This window comes from Dinoponera quadriceps, unplaced genomic scaffold, assembly GCF_001313825.1.
Source record: "Dinoponera quadriceps isolate SergipeBrazil2010 unplaced genomic scaffold, ASM131382v1 scaffold426, whole genome shotgun sequence".
Lineage (NCBI taxonomy): Eukaryota > Metazoa > Arthropoda > Insecta > Hymenoptera > Formicidae > Dinoponera > Dinoponera quadriceps.
Genome location: NW_014554535.1, coordinates 947,546 through 963,191, shown reverse-complemented (window position 1 = coordinate 963,191; position 15,646 = coordinate 947,546). Strand labels below are relative to the sequence as shown.

Here is a 15,646-nt window from a genome sequence, read left to right as displayed (position 1 = left end):
ACTTTTTGCAATCGACATAATGGCATGCGCTCGCGAACGTTCACGCGATTCGAATCGACGGCGAGACGCAGGCTTCACCGTGCGTCTGGTCTGTCCGTCCGTCCGTCTGTCGCGGAATTTCCTGTCGTGGTGCGCGAAGTGCCGGAGAACGCAGCGAACAGAAAGCACCGGTATCGTGATTCGCCTTTGTTTAAAGAAAAAGATTCCTGTATTCTTCAAGAAAGTCTCGATTAAATGTTACAATTTTCTTCGCTAATGAGATAATTGGAGAAATAAATTTATTTCATTCTGGAACGAACAATAAGTATCGTTCGTGCGCGGTGCATTTCCAGGAAATGTAACTTGAATCGAGTTAATTCCACCGTTCACCGGAAGAATCCTCGTTCTATCGTAAGATTTAACGACTGCCGTGTTGATTTTCACTGATTATCTTGAAGCTCTTAAAGTTCGAATCGCCGCAGAGATGCGGCAAATAAATGCAGCTCGTGGCACGTGACACGTACGTCTGGCTGTGAGTGATTGACGTCATCGGCTCGCTAATGGTCACACGTTTACCTTGTCACGTGCAATCGGTTACACAAATCGATGAGACGCGGCAGTTTCGCAAAATTCCTATAAACCATATCCGCGCAATTACAGCCAAAGCGTACAAACAATTAGGCTTTGTACTCCGTTATGGTAAAGGATTTAAAAATTATGAAATTGTTACATCGGCTCGACCGCACTTGGAATATGGTTCAGTGATTTGATCCCCGTATCAGAGTGGTCACTCTCTTAATGTTGAACGCGTCCAGATTAAGTTTCACAGAAATGTTAGCTTTTATTTGTGGATAGACCAATGCCATACACTTGTCACGATTAGAGTCCAATATTGCATATGCTGAAGTTCTTGTCACTGCATAACAGAAGAATCCTTAATGATCTATTATTTCTAATAGGATATACTTAGAGATACAATACTTTTTCTGCTACTACTTATTTCTCCCTTTCTTCTCTCTTTTGCCGAGTATTTTATTTTTTCTATCTCCTTGCGTATAATTTGCTTTTATATTGTTAATAGTGTTATGTAATAAAGGGGGCTTTTTCTCAAAAAAGACGAGATAAATAAATAGATAAACAAATAAGATCCAGATCTCTTTAAATCAGTCTCACCGCTAGTTTTCTCTAAAAACCCGATTTAAAGACGCCGCTGCGGCGTCTCTCTACAAAATCCCAACCTAAATCAGCTAATTAGTAAAAAACAAAAAAGCGAGTTAGTAAAAGCCGAAAGGTGTCACGTGGGCGTCCGGTTTTCGAGTTTTATAAAAAGCTCGGGATGGCGTCGATACGGCAGCTTCCGAGCCGCAAAGGGTGAATGAAGGGTGAACACGTCGACTGCGGCATCCTTGCAGCGCGAAAGACTAATATCGCTCGCACGTCACTTTGCTGCTCCGCTGCCGAGCACTTTGTGGCGCAAATAGTTCGGCAGAGAAGAAGACCTCGTAATAACGAGGTTTCCCTCCTAGTTAGCTCAATCGACGTCTAAATTTGGAAAACCGTTACCGCACATTACGCTCCTTCTCTTTGTCGAGTATTCTTAACGAGGCCTTGACCTTTCATTAATCTTTTCAGCTTATCAGCCGCAGCGTTGGTAGTGACGGCGGCGGCGTCTCCCGGCCGACGATCGATTCGTTTCACTCTCTGCATTACTGAAACACGTGTGTCGCCGATAGTCGGCTGACATAATTGTTACCGCCACCACCGGGCGATCACGTCCCACGCGACGGTCGCGTGCCGCGAGTGTCGCCCTTCTTTTTCCCGTCGCACGCTCTCCCTAACGAACCTGAATTCGGCGTGACAATTCGCGAGGACAGCGGCCCTCTTAACCCCAGTTAAGCTCGACGTAGGAAACAGGCGTTTCGCGGTGTATTACGTCAGAGCTCGGGCAGTTGCGAGCGCTTTAATCTCGGAGGATGTAACGCGGATCGATGCGGAGGATATATTAGAATCGCGTTCTGCGTTCTCCCCTCTTCTCGATCAGTCCGGTCGAGTTTCCGTGAAATGCACTCGTCGTTGAGATCATGGCGAGTCGAATTAATCAGGTTTCGGGAGAAACGTGTTACTTGTAATGTGGTTACCGTTACAAATCACTTTCCTTCAGCGACGGCTTGGTGAGACGGCGTTATTTTTTTCGTTATTAGTACAATTTTACTTTTTCTGGGTGACGAGTAATAATTTTGTGATTAACGAATGTAATCGTCATGGTTTACCATCACTCTAGGAAATATATGTAAAATATTAATAATATATCCACGATATAAAATTTGTGTTAAAAAGCGTCTACTGAAATTTCGCTACTTTAACATGGGGAGTGTGATGAAAAAATAAAAATACACAAATATAATGTAAAATTAATATGTTCACCTTGTCAATGAATATTAACACACTCATCTTATCAACATATATTAATAAGGTAAATATGTTTATTTAATATTATATCGTATGCTTTCTAACACATTTCCCGTGTTAAGGTAACACAAAATTTCAGTGGACTGTTTATAACACAAAATTTTTTACACAATAACAAATTTTACGTTACAAAACGGTCAACCCAGATTTTTGCGTTACTTTAACAAGGTGTATATGTTAAAAGACAAGTATATTATATGTTAACGAAGTATGTTAATTTAATATACTTGTATATTTTTTAACATATTTTCCGTATTAAAATAACAAAAAAATTTGGGTGGACCGTTTATAACACAGTATTTTTTGCCGTATACTGCGCTGATAATATAAGATACGCAATGATACATAATGATAATGTAGATATAGATGGGATGGGCAACGGTGAATCGTAAAAAGAGGCCTTTAAAACTTGATGAGAAAATTAATGGAAATTGCAAAGACTCGTTATTTCTTGACGTAACGATAACGGTAATGTGTGATCTTTCAGAATGAGTAACGGTGCAGGACGGTAATGTGACGAGTTACTTAAAAAAAAAAGGAAAGAAAAAAGTAACTTTCTCAACGCTGAACCACGGTATACGCACGGCGCTACGCTAATCGTGTATCGACCAAACGAAATTCAAGCCCGAGACATCGGTTTCTCCGGCGACATCGGGGTATCAGGTCGCTTTTTTCAACGGATTAAGCAAGCGGAATAACCGGAAGAAGAGTGCGAGGTAAACGGATAGTTACCCTGATTTACGCGCGTACGCGACGAGCACTTAAACGGAGAGGGTGTATCCTCGCTTTTTAGTGGGTCACTGGTTGCAGATTAAACGCGCGCACGAGTCGCTGAATGCAACGTGGATATAATGGAAAAAACGAGTCTCTCGTCGCTTTATCGCGGTCTTTCATAGATATTCGTGCATAGAAAAATGGGAGAAAACTCGGGGTTATGGAAATCCCACAGATGGTAGTGCACGAGAATCGCTCATTGTAATCCAACGTGGTTGAAAAGGTCCAACCGTGGGTCGTGTGCGCTTTGAAAAGCACACCTGAACGACGGGTCCTCCTGTGTGTTCTATAAACCTTCTCGCGTTAAGACTCGAGAAACTCCGGGGAAAATCCGATAGGCCATTCCCGTTGAGCCCCATAAATTTTGAAGCGACAGTCGCAAAAATGGATCTCGAGGAAGCGAAATCTCGCAGGTAAACATGTGGATATGTGCCCCACAGATTTTGATGTGGCTCTGAATATACTGCAGAATAGCAGAAAATAAGAATGCTTTTTTTCACGGGCTTCTTCACATGTTTAGAGGTTTAAACAATTCCTTGATATTTAAATAAAATTAATCGTGAGCGAATATATATTTTTGAAATAGTGAGGTGTAAGGAAACGATATTTTAGACAAAAATTTTGTAGTTTTAATGCTTTGCAACTAGGTATATAGATTTTTTATGTACATCATTTTTTAACATTTTCAATCCTTGCATGACATTTTTTTTCAAGTTTAAGTTCAGAAGTATGTTAAATTGTACTAAATATGTTAAATTATATTAAATTACTATACACATATAAAATATTACAAAATATATTAAATATCATAACTTTTAAACTATAAAATATTTTCTCATAAGCCTTATATGAGGTTTTAAAAATCGCTCACAATTAAATCACCTTCGTGGGACCCCTGAACATGCGAGCAAACCACATATGTGAAAAATGCGTATCTCCTATTTTTAGCCGTCCTACACATACTCAAGGCACATGAAAACCAGCGAGGCACATATCCACGTGTTTCCTTGTCCGATTTAACCTCCTCTTCGAGTTCTATCGTCCTTCTATATTCGCAACGTGTATCGATTATCCGCATAATAGCATAGCAACTTGCTTGAATGACATTTTGCGTATTCTGTGCGTATAAAGCGACGCGTCGCAAAAGTTCGACGCTGCAATGTGTCGATAATGTATCGTGACATGCGGACATACACACACACACACATACATGCGTACATCACACACCGGTCTCGTATGTTTCTCGCGATTGCGTACATATACGTAATTATTTGAAAAGTTCAGCTTCTATAATCGCGCGATAAACCGATAAACTCTGCGAAGAGTGAAATTGACTTGGCTGAGAAAAATCATCAAAGGCGCAAAAACAGGATAAGAATACGTCAAGAGCGCGCATCTTCCCCCGCCGCACCGAAGATATCGCGAGTCGCTCAATTGCCGGCCTGATATTGACATCATTTGTGCGCACTTTGCGTTTCGCAACGCGATTTCGTGAAGCGTTAATTATTAGCCAATGACACGCTCCGTTAAAGAGGCCAGCACTTATCGACAAACGGGCGGAAAAGAAAACGCTATCGTATCGATTGGCTTAATAATAATAAATAATGCCGATAGCTTAATAATAATAAATAATGATAAATGAAATAAATCTTCTCGATTCAACGGCGATACTTTTGAAACTAGTACTTGAGTTATACTGACGCAATTTATGATTAATTTCAATGATACTGCTATTCTTACTTGAATCAGGCTCGAAAGAGACTCGCTACAATTACGGCGCTGTTGACCAATTCTATCGATACAACAGCGTTTTTTCTCCATGCTACGTTTCCTCCAGACGTGACGTTCTGCGTTGGCGCCGAACGTTGCGTCGCGTAACGTTCGCAAATTGAATCGGCGGATTCTCGGATTGAAGGACGAGATCCGACGCCCGTCGTTGCAAAATCGTGCCGCCTAAGTAGACATGGCCGCTGCGTATTTACGACTGAAATTAGCCCGATGCCGTGCAAATTAAACGACGTACGCAGTGTGATATAAATAAGCGCTGCAGCACACGATACGTTTATAGACATAGACATTCTTATCGCGAGGGGTAGCGGCTCGCCTACACGTTCTCCTGTCTTTGCAATCTCGCCGATCATACGGAAATTTTTACAATATTCAATTGACGGTGATAATAAGACGTATTGCAAAAGAGAAAGTGACCAATTAACGCTTCGCCTCGGAAATGAAAACGGTTTTTACGGACAGTTTGATCGTGAACGGTAGCTCGAATGTCCGTAAGTTCTCCGTAATAATTGTAATCTTTACAATTTCTCGCCGGTTTGCGTTGAAATTTTTATAATATTCAACTTGGAGATACTGCGTCATGATACTGCGCTATTACGTAAGAAAATGCGGCCACTTCGCGCTTCCATTTGGAAACGAGCAAGATAAAGCGATCTACTCATGCTCGACCATTAGTGGAAATTGCCGTTTTTATCATTTAGATCTTCCCGTTTTACGATGGACAACGGTGAGGTCGCGCGACACATTTCGCGACACGTATCGATGAACGATCGTTGCGTAGGAAAAGAAGCGAAACGAAATGCGGAATAGGACGATCAAGGACGGAGAGAGGTGGTGTGATTTGTCGCGCTGGAAAATGTCGGTTAAAAGGAACCAAGTCTCAAAGTTTCACAAATTTTCTCGCACGACTGCAATTGAGCCAGATGTAACCTGACGTAAGAACTTCAACTGCAAAATTTTATCAACCGTAAAAAGTTAACGAAACTGAAAACGTACTTGTGTGTGTATGATATAGAGATGTCTCTTTAATGTTTATTAGAAGATTAATTTAATCGCATAATACCAATAAAATCTACCTCTGGCTGAAAGGTCAAGTAAACCAGCCGATAAATACGATCAATGATTTATTGGATCAGCTTTATCAATTCTGAACTTGTTTTACACGAACAAAAGACGAAAAGAACACGAAAATTTTGCTAAAAGTATTATATTTTAGATTGATTTCGAACCTTTTTCTCATGAACACTGAATCAACTATTCCTTAAACAAAAAGATAGAACGAATGAAATATGTATTCGATGGGGGAAGATTTCTGAATCAACCTGATACAACCCTGAAATTCAATTCGTGTAGCGTGGATCTTTTTTACGGTGTAGGAGGACGAGGACGAGCACAGAGAGAGAGAGAGAGAGAGAGAGAGAGAGAGAGACGATAGAGAGGAAGAAGCTCATCTGCCGGGCTTATTCTCGGCATTAGGAACGGGGACATTAGATACGTCTCGCGAAATGACTTCACACCCAATCTCGTCGAGTAGCACTCCAAGTCTCGAACTTCGAGAGAGCCGCTCGTGAGAGATTTGTGTTTCGCAATTGCGTATCGTTGTATACACCTGCGAACGCTTGATTGAATGCGCACGTACTTCCGCAAGATTTCAATACAACTCGTTTGGCTCGATTACTCGGCGAGCGAGTAGCGGTCCTTTCCTTTTTTTCTTTCCTCTCCAAGAATGTTCGAGGTGAAAACTGGAAGCGAAAACTCGAATTCGCGCGAGCGCACATCGAACTTGATCTCTGTTTTACGACCGCACCGGCTCTCACAAGCAAGCATGAGTCAATCAGTGAAAGGCGGGAGATGTCATTGACTCGCACGCATGTGCGTGCGTGCGCGTGTGTGCGCAACAAAGGGCGCGCGATATAGTGCAGGAGGAGCACGCGATTTGCGTGCCTTAGGATACACGACGGAAACGCGCGCTGTAATTTGCCACGATATCCGCGAAAAAGCGTCGCATCCTCCGTGCACCGAGGATTTCACAGAAAGCGAAACGGCCCGCTCGTTACTTCTCACGGCCTTCCGTCGCGACGGGGGACGGAGTTCGTTGGGTAATTGTCGCTGCTTGTACGCGAACTTGCGCGCTGAAAGTCAGCCGCGGGAGAATCCGTGAAATTACAGCGAAGCGCGTAACCGAGCCCCGACAATTCTCGACGACGAAGTCTCAAAGAGAAACGGAGACGGACAGAGAGAGAGAGAGAGAGAGACGGAGAATCTAGTTTCCGTCGCAAGTCCCCGAGGAGTTAATAAGCACCGTGGAGATTTTTTCCGAGCTCGCGACGCCCATCGTTATCGCATCCTCAGAATCGAGACTGGACGCATAAGTTCGCATCGTCGCTCGCGGGCTACACGCCGTTCGCGTACGCGAGGAACGAGGCGAGAGACAAATCGCGAATAAGCCCGTGATATGCGCGCGACGGAGGGGGAGGAAGATGAGGAGGAGGAAGAAGAAGAAGAAGAGCGAAGAAGTGCACTCTCGTGTGTGTGTGTGTGTAGCGCGCACGTCGTAGCAGATAAGCTCCCGCGGCTCTCTCTCTCTCTCTCTCTTTCTTCGTCTTCTGGAAAGTGCCGGATGAAGAAAAGGTAACCGGTCGCGAATAATCGAGATAGCGACATCGCGCGATAAAGAGCATTCGCACCTTCGCACGAGGAGGGAAGAAGTCGTGCGCGATGATTCCCGCGCGAATACGGTATTATTACGCGTATCTGCGCGAGGTTTGCGCGAGGATCAACGCGACTCGCGAAGGAAATCGTGCGTATTATTGTTGAGCCTGCGACTTTCACGGTAGCGCCGGTTGATAGCGTGTCTTGTGAACTTCCGATTTATGGATGTTGCATTCGTAATTGACTTTTCGCAATGTAATAAATAAATAAATAAATAAATGAATAATTAAATAAATATGTGTATAAGTATATAATAATTAAATAAATATATGTATAAATATATATGATATGGAAAATATTAATGAGATAATATATATTCGGTTATTCTTTAAATATATATTGGCGAGCAAAATTATTGTCATTATTATTTCACTCGAAATTCCACTAGAAAAGTAAAATGACAGCCGAGGTGCGCGCGAAGTCTCATACATTCTCATACAGAGTGAATCCTTCCACTCGGAATCGTCGAGTTAATTTTCACTTGAAATTAAAAAATAAAAGACGATGAGTCAAATAAGCTAATTTTGGTGTAATCGATGGAACCTTTTTTATGAATGTGTTTTTTATACTTTTTCATGTTGCTTAATTTACTCATCGTCTTTTAATGTATTCTGGAACTTTGAACAATTCATTCTGATCAATTGAAACGTCCACTCACGCGGAAAAATTCATCTCAATTATGAGTTAAATATAAACATGTTCGCTATTGCCGTTCGCACATGTGCGATACATCGATTTCTCATCAGAGATCGGTATTTCACAGGCATAAAATGCTCAATTCACCTATTTAATACATTTTGTATGCGAAAATGCAAATATATATTATATTTAAGTAGAACTATTACAAAAATATAGTATAGGCTATACAGTGAGCAACTTTCAATTTAAGCACGTCAGCGAAAGTGATAATTCCTGTGATTTTTTGAATAGCAATATTTTCATTGTCGCTTCGAACGAGTTTTCACTCGAGATTCGACTGAGATTTCACTCCAAGAAATTCAAAGTGTAAAGCTTTGCGTTTACTTTCGGAGACGTTCGATCGGAATTGAAGATTTCATATTTCCAAGAATGTTTTCTTAGCTCATTCCGACGTTCCAATAATTGCGTCCCAACTCTCATTGGCTTTCCTTTTGTTAAATTTAATCACGCGGATATCTATTAAGTTGATTCAAGATTCTTTTCCCAAAGAATACCCATTTCACTTTAGCCAGCATATTCATATTAAAGATTTATCTTTGAATGTAACACTGATTGAATATTCTTCTTTTATATTCTTATAGATGTCTTATAAGCCTACTTTTATAATCAAAAGGTGCTTCTCCGTAAATAAATATTATTATTATCATTAAAGAAACTGCTCTATTCACATCATCGTTCAGTGTTTCGGGGAGGAGATTTTTTCAACTGACCCGATAAGAGCTCAGGTAGACGAAATCCTGCGGAATAATATATCGTGCAGCATATCGTGGTTAACGGGAGAATAGAATAGCGTTTCACTTCGGAGTTTCATTTCTTTTTTTCTGTTGCGAGGTAAGTTCGCGGCGACTCTGCACGCGGATCGAGAACTACCTGTGAGAAGGCATCGCGCGCGCGTTTGCGCGGATCCCTAAAGTGCAAACGTAGAAACTGGCAACCGGTTGCAAGTAAACGAGATAGCGTACATATGCGAAGCGGGGGCTTCGGTGGAATACGGAAATATCAAAGGTAAGTTTTGATAAAGTATCAGCCGCGGCGCGCATAACGGAAAGCCCGATTTCTAACATAAGATACGGCGCGGGGTAACGCCCGAGCGACCGGGTGCGAATAATCGGGATGACGAAACGACGACCGGTTTTCTCGAGAGCCGAGGATACAGTTTGAGACTGCATCCTCACTGAAATTATCTCTCACGGAGCGGTAGAAGCCGACGAGGCAGCCTCCTCTCCTCTGGAGGGTACCGATCGATCTCGTCGCGCGGACGTGAAATATTTGCTCTGCGACTCGCTTTGATCGATAAGCCGAAGCGAACCGGAGGTTTCGGCTACAATTTCAGATCTACACCCGCTTACATCTGCGGAAATGATCTCATGACGACCGACCGACGGACGGACGCGAAATATTTCTTGCGCAAATCGCAGATCGGCGATGTCCGCCCGCTCGAGTTACAATTTAGCATCGGTTATGTACGTCCCGCGAAATGAAGCGTTTCGACGTGTTGCCGAAGTCGAGAAAGATGTATGGTGTTCTTCGGCGGATCGACCGATCAATCGACGGTCGCGCGAACGCGAAATGGTTTTTACCGCTTTTCCAGCGCTCTTTCGCTGATGAATAGCGAGCGATTTGTGTCTCGCGAGTGGTGCTGTCAGTTTCGATTATCTCGGTATGGCCAGCGACAAAAAAGTTGCGATACCTTTTTTTTTCGATGACTTTCGCAACACATCTCATATCCGATAGGAAGACGCATCTCCTGAGAATTAGAATAATTCTCTATGGAATAAGACAATAGAATAAGATACATATTTTCCTATGGACACGAAAACTTGTTTAAAAAAGTGTTGCCGCCGATCATTCCCGAGTCTTTCAATAGTTAAGCATACGGCTAATTTCAGACGTCATTTATCGTTAGAAAAATCAATAATTCGTAACGTCTGAAATGCACCGTGCACTCAGCTATTGATAGATTCAGGTACCCGGGTAGTCGAAATTGACAGCGCTATTTTCGAGTCGCGGAGCGAATTTCGCCGTCAAGATTGAAATCGACCGTGCCGCCGATGGCAGCTGCGGGATCCTCTACAGAAATTTCTCAAGATTTCTCAAGCGTAGATTACGATCGTTCGAGTATGTCCCCAAGTCGATCATCTCATGATATCTAATTAAGGATCGATCCAATATTTCGATTCGAAAGTATAGTGATTTTCACACTCGAAAGCGTTCCATATTTACACCCTTTCTTACGCGAATGCTGTCGATTCCGCCGAATTTCGAAAGCCGCGGCGAACACGCGAAATTCTCATTCGCGTCGCGATCCGCGAGGTTTCCCCGCGTATCAGCCGAGGCAGGCTGACCGGCCGATCGATCGATCGATTGCGCGGTGTTTCCTGTATGAACAGCGGATCGATGATAGCGGGTCGATCCGCATCGGTGCGCCGGCGGCCGATAGGCCTGGCCGTTTTCTTCCTACGTAAAACGAAATACCTCGCGAAGATCGGGGGGCCGCGATTAACGGGGAGCCGAGAGAGCACGCGGTGAACACTTGGACGGTGTGTACGAAAGCCAAGCGAGAGAGATCGATGTAACGAGACTCCGCTTCGGGGAGTGCCCCGGGTGTGTTGGCTGAGTGAAGTTTACCTGATGTAACGATAATGAGGTGACTCGAACTTCTTCTTCTTCTCCTTGCTGCGGGTGATGATACGAAGGTGTGCTGCGCACGCGCGTGTAGCCGTGGTGTACCCGAGCAGCATAACCGAGAGCGCGACCGCGAGTCTTTTTTTTCTTCTTTTTTTTTTTTTTAATTAAAACGAGAGGAACGGAGTTCCCCGCGCTCGGTCATATTTATTCTCGCCTCCTTGCGCGCCGCGTTCGCTCGCCTCGTAATCTCGGCGAACTATTTTAATCGCTTTCCGCGCGCTGGAAAGCGATGCGCCAGGGCGAGGGTACATAATATATATAGGGTGAGACGATAAGTTTCGCCTTGAGTATCTTCGAGGAGTGGAGATATGCGTCTTGTCAACGAGCAGATGAAGATTTACTTTTACGAAAGGTGTCCGAAGCGACGACCATTTGTGCATCGGTGGTGCAAAGTTTTTCATTAGATTCCCCCCCACCCCCCTACCTCCACGTTTCGCAGATATCCGAGGTGGTATAATAGCGATCGCTTCACCCTGTATATGTATGTACGCGCGAACGATAATTGCGAGAGAGAAAGAGAGAAAGAGAGAGAAATATTCTCGTGGCGTCTCCGTTTTCAAAGAAGCCGTCCCGAAACAAAAAACACAGTATCCGACAAGTTTGAGTAATACCGCCGCGTGTAATAAACAATTTACTGACGTTCATTATGTAACCGGGTTGCCGGGATAAAACGCGCCGCCGCCTTATGAATAATAAATGAATTCGACTAATGGCTAATAGACTTTGGTTGTGTCGGCGAGCTTGAAAAATCGTTCTCTAAGGCACAGGCAATCGCCGACGGCTTCGTTCTTAGGCGCGAAAAGGGAAAAGTTTCTCTCTCCCCTGTTTTTTTTATTTTCCTTCCGTTTCCCGTCCGACCAAAAAGAACCAAGATTTCTTTATCACGATTGATCACTGAAATGCCACTCTAACTCTCACTGTGTGTTCTCGAGTGCAGCTTAATTTTCTATTAGCGTACGATCGAAATTGCCTTCCTCTTCGACGCTCGGCCGGCGCCGAGTTCACTTGTCAAAACCGGATTAACGAAGAACGAGCGTTTAACGATCGATAACTGGCGTTTAATGCACTCCCCGAAGGTACACGACGCGCCGTTTCGCATGTCGGGGCGGATTACGAATCGACGTTAATGGGAGGATAGCGCGGCGCGTTAAACGAACCCTGCCGCATCTAACTGGTAATTCCTAAACGCCGCAATTATCCGCGATCAAATCGCTTCTGTCCACACACTGGCGGGATGCAATTAGAGGATGCGCGCCTGAGAGCTCGATATTTGTCTCGGTGGCGCGAGAAGACCGCTCGCGCGCGGCCCGCCAAGCGACTCGCGGAGAGACGAGCACGTGGACGACGCGCGATTTTCGGTTCACCGGAGGCGACAAATGTCGGCCGTTGATCCGTTAATTATCGCGGTGATGCAAAACAAGGTGCTCCCGCGATGCTCTCGCGCCCCGACCTTGGTGCGAAGAGTCGTTGACCTCGGTTCACTGATGATGTATTATGCATGACGCGGAGTCAATGACTCGGCTAGACACGCGGCGCACGGCGGATTCGGCGCCGGGTAAAATAGGTGCCATCGAGCGACGGCGGAGAGATCAAAGATGGAGACTGGTAAAGCTTTAAATGCCGCGGCGTGTTTACGCCATCCGATACGTGCGAGTGTCCGAACCGTGTTACGCGCTGTCTACGAATCCAAGCCGCCGTTCCGTCCTGCATATCCCGCTGCCATCCCGGTCGCCACACACGCGCGCACAGGGAACCGGCTATCCTTTTCTCCTCTCTTGGAAAATCTTCCTCTTTCGCGAAGTTTCTTTTCCTTCTAAAAAAAAAAAGGATTTTTATTCCTTTCTTTTCTCTGTTTCGCACGAGATATCCTACACTGAGAGACAAAATGTCGAAAAATGTATTTATTCGATCATGGACGTATAATTATATTTCAATAATTTATTCAAATACATTAGTGCCCATCGAATAGAAATTTTTTATCTCGGAGATTTTTCTCTCCCTTCCTCGGTGTGTGCGTGTGAGTCTCGGAGAATTATTTTCATCATTCTTTAACTCTTAATCTCTTTGAGCCGAGTTCGATGCGTCCACTTCTGAAAAAAAAGTAATCGCACGATACGGAGAGCACTTTTGGCGTTGGAAGCTCTCAAAAGTTAGACATTAGGATTTTACAATTTAGCCATGGCAACGTATCTTCCGGAAATGAGTAAGCATCGTTTTATCGCAATCTTCGACAAACACGGGCCGCGTCGAGGGCGATCCGGAACTGTTTGCGTAGGATAATTTCATACGAGCTCGCCGACAACGATGTCAGTGCCTCGAGTCTTATTCACCGTCGAGAGCATATATCTAATCCGGGCGTTCCGGCAAAAGTTCCAGGAGCAGCTTCGCATTTGTTCCTTCGCCGTCCGTGATCATTTTTCGTGGAAAAATGCCGTTGTCGGGAACTCCACCACGTCAGTATTCCCGGTATGCGAAAATGAGCAGCGTCGTGTGACTCACCGCCTACGCTCCGGTTTCTCGCTCGGATCGGAGCTTCGCCCACACGAGGTCCTTAATGAAAAAAACTTAATCCCCGTGGCTGAAACGCGAGCGAATTCGGTCGTTGCTTCACGCGATTCGTCGCTCTACGTGCGACTCGCTCTCGGTATCGCGAGGCTCTCATCACTCGGCGTTTTATTTACTCCAGGAAGAACGTCGTACCTGAGGCTGACTGTGCGAAAATCAAGTCACCCGAGTGAATTCCCGTATGGGAGAGAACGAGGCAGGTTGGCATAAGCGGCAGGTTGATCATGCGTTTCGCTTATCCATCTATCGCGAGAGAGAAACGATGGAAAAGAAATCGCAAAAGATTCTCCTCAGGACACAGATACTTTTCTCGGAGTTTTTTTTACCAGAATCGAAAAAGATATTGCAATCGAAGAAAGAAAAAGCCTAATTTAATAGTAGCCGAGTGCAATGAATAAAGTTAATACAATTATCACATACAGCGGTATAATTTGTGTAATAAAAACAAGTTTTTATCAAAATGAAGTTATTGAAATCGAGAATGCAGAGGAAAAGAATTTAAAATTTTGAGGATTTTGTAAATACTTCTTGTGGCATTTTTTTCCATATTTATTGGTTAGAAGATTTGACTGTAATGACGGAATATATATCTTTATAAAATATATCAAAGTTTTTTTATTCATTGGTTTATTTGCTAGGAATACAATGTTATTTCGTCGTATTTAAATAAACGTTTATTTCTGCGATATAAACCTTATATTTCACGAATAAATTTTTAAGTCTTCTTTCTCAGTATATGAATGAGTGGAGTTGGCAAACTAATATTCAGCTGCCTGAAAACTCGAGAATGATACCTGATTATATAGCTCTAGTTGGGCAAACCTTGCTACGTTTCCAAGAAAACCCAGTAAACATCAACTAACAGTAACATTTTCTGGTAGAAATGTATATAATTTTCTTAGACACCCGTCCAGTTACTGTTTAGTATTAATGCATTCTCACTAGTTGTAACAATGCTGCGTAGAAAACGGACCAGAACTTGACCGAGTTTTATCCATGGGTATTTCTAGGACAAAACTGCACATTTCACGAGCGGCAGTCTTGCTTATTAATCAATTGAATAGATTTTTGTCTATTTATTGTTCTGTTTTCGTTTGATAAATGACTTCGAATTTTACACATCTTTTATACACAATAACTGCAGGAAAAGCGTTATATCTCAATTAGGATCCCAAATAATTTTATTCCTCAGTTACCAGACAGAAGTTAATATAAGTGTCCAGTAACTGTTAAAAAATGCATGAAATTTCTACCAGAGTCACACCAATGTGATATTTTCTCACTTAACAACTCAAATGCAATATAACATGCGTTGTGTACAACAGTTATATCGTTAAACAGAAAATTACAAAATTGTTGTAATGCTAATATTAATTGATATTTACTGGGAAACATAAAGTTCAGTAGTGTCAAAAATTAGAGATCAATATTTAAATAAAAAAAAAAATCCAAATTATATTAACGCAAATAACAGGTAAAAATCACTATATTCTAGCTATCGGCGTGTCTGCACTTTTTTGCAGACCAAAATGTCAGCAGTAAGCGTTATTAAAACATAGAGGAAGGTTGTCTCTATTATCTCCGCGTACGAATAATCGCAAGGATTGCTTGCTGAAAGGTCTCGGCGCAGAGATTCTGCAAAGTTTGCGAACCCGACACGGTCTCCTCTCGCTCGTAGACGCGCGCGCGCGTTTCAATCGCCTCGGATTTGCATAACGGCGATTTCTATCGTCGCCGCTTACGGGGGAGAGGGGGCGCGCGTAATGCGCGTAATGCGCGATGATCTCACGGTAGAAAATTGGAATATAATCCGCTGCACGATGAATTATATATCGGTGAAAATGGTCGCGGTGAATACTGCCGGAGAATCGCGCCGACGAGATAACATCATAGCCCCCGACGTTCGATTCACGACGCGCGCGCGATCGACTTCTCCTTTCTTCGCACGCTCGTCTCTCTCTCTCTTTCTTTC

General features: G+C 43.4%; 1 protein-coding gene across 2 annotated transcripts in view; it reads right to left on the bottom strand.

The window, feature by feature from the left end:
• The window catches only part of LOC106751944 (serine/threonine-protein kinase PLK1-like), a 36,251-nt gene that overhangs the window by 16,057 nt on the left and 4,548 nt on the right, over positions 1-15,646 (bottom strand). Inside the window, exon 1 of one of the 2 annotated variants that reach the window (XM_014633251.1) lies at positions 11,050-11,137. The exons of the other annotated variant lie outside the window; for it this stretch is intronic. The gene's annotated coding sequence lies outside the window, so the exon portion shown is untranslated. Of the gene's footprint in view, positions 1-11,049; positions 11,138-15,646 lie in introns of those variants that run through there. 2 annotated transcript variants of the gene reach the window in all.